This window comes from Phoca vitulina, unplaced genomic scaffold (genome assembly GCF_004348235.1).
Source record: "Phoca vitulina isolate PV1807 unplaced genomic scaffold, GSC_HSeal_1.0 scaffold50, whole genome shotgun sequence".
Classification (NCBI taxonomy): domain Eukaryota; kingdom Metazoa; phylum Chordata; class Mammalia; order Carnivora; family Phocidae; genus Phoca; species Phoca vitulina.
The window spans coordinates 45982-47571 of NW_022589753.1; the positions used below are offsets into that span (position 1 = coordinate 45982).

Sequence of the window (1590 nt, forward strand, 5' to 3'; positions counted from 1 at the left end):
AAAGAAAGAAAGAAAGAAAGAAACAAAAAGAAAGAAAGAAAGAAAGAAAGAAAGAAAGAAAGAAAGAAAGAAAGAAAGAAAGAAAGAAAGAAAGAAAGAAAGAAAAAGAAAGAAAGAAAAAGGAAAAGAAAGAAAGGATTAAAAAAGAAAAGAAAAGGGCGCCTGGGTGGCTCAGTTGGTTAAGCGACTGCCTTCAACTCAGGTCAGGATCCCAGAGTCCTGGGATCGAGTCCCACATCGGGCTCCCGGCTTAACGGGGAGTCTGTTTCTCTCTCTGACCCTCTCCCCTCTCATGCTGTTTCTCTCTCTCTCTCTCAAATAAATAAATAAAATCTTTAAAAAAAAAGAAAAGAAAAGACATCAGAGGTGCTGTCCCAAGGTTACTTCGGGAAGAGAGAGAGCAGTGAGAGACAGAGGGTGGTGGTTACCCAGTGATGTGTCTCGGCACCCAGAGATGCCCCAATACTCCTCTGCTTCTACTGCCTGTGAGCCTGGGGAAGATGGTGCATGGCAGACGAAGACCCTTCCTGATCTCTACAGGCGGATGCTATTTTTATCTAGGCTTCCAAGTCACAGGAGGTCAGCATAAAAGCCTCTTGGCCAATGGAAGAAGAGACAGCATAACAAGATACATGGGGCTCTAATATGTCACACTGCAGCCTCTGGGAAGGGCTACCTTCCCATCTGTCCTTTCTGTCCTCAGATCCTGCAGGGCCCGGTCACCTCCTTATCCCTCTGTCCCTCCAGCTGTAGGGGACAGAGCTATGTGTGGCCACTCCTTCTGTGCCCCCAGCTCTTGCTCTGGCCCCCTACTCAACAGCTAAGGACAGGGCTTTTTTTCAAAATAAGACCCTCATTGCATTTTTTTTTTCTGATGACCAATGTTCATTTGGGGGAAACCAGAGAGATATGACACATATACTGAAAGTAATTTGTAACCCTATCACACAACAATAGTGACTCTTTTGGGGTCAGACACTTTCCCATAGAAATGCGTTTATCTTACAACAACCTCACAGAGTTGATTCCTATTATCATCCCCATTCTACCAGTAAGGACATCAAGGTACAGACTGATAACAGGTTTGCCAGGTTACTAAGCTGCTTTACAGCAGCTCTGGGGTAGAATCAGCCTCCAGCCAGGCCCTCAGAACCTAGCCCGTGATACTACTCCTACTGACAGGGCCAGCAGTCAACCCTGACGGGACCACTAACCCTGATGGGACCCCCAGCATGGGCACCTCAGGACCCCTACTGCTAGAAGAACTACCAAAGCTGGCAGGTGTGGCTTGTTCTGAGTGTCCCTGAGAGCTGCACTGTCAGCTCAGCCTAACAGCAACCTTGACGAGCTCAGCTCTCCTGCCTCATGGAAGAGGAGGCTGAGGACAAGGACCCCCTTGGGTTGGGTGGCAACACCACCCACCTGGGACTGCAGCTGCGCCACCCACCTGGGACTGCACCTGGGCCACCCACCTGGGACTGCACCTGGGACTGCAGCTGCGCCACCCACCTGGGACTGCACCTGGAACTGCAGCTGCGCCACCCACCTGGGACTGCAGCTGGGCCACCCACCTGGGACTGCACCTGGGAC

General features: G+C 50.3%; 1 protein-coding gene across 2 annotated transcripts in view; it reads right to left on the reverse strand.

Annotated features, from left to right (window-relative positions):
* Nucleotides 1–1590, reverse strand: part of MYT1 (myelin transcription factor 1) — a 67607-nt gene that overhangs the window by 3542 nt on the left and 62475 nt on the right. The gene's annotated exons all lie outside the window — the stretch shown is intronic.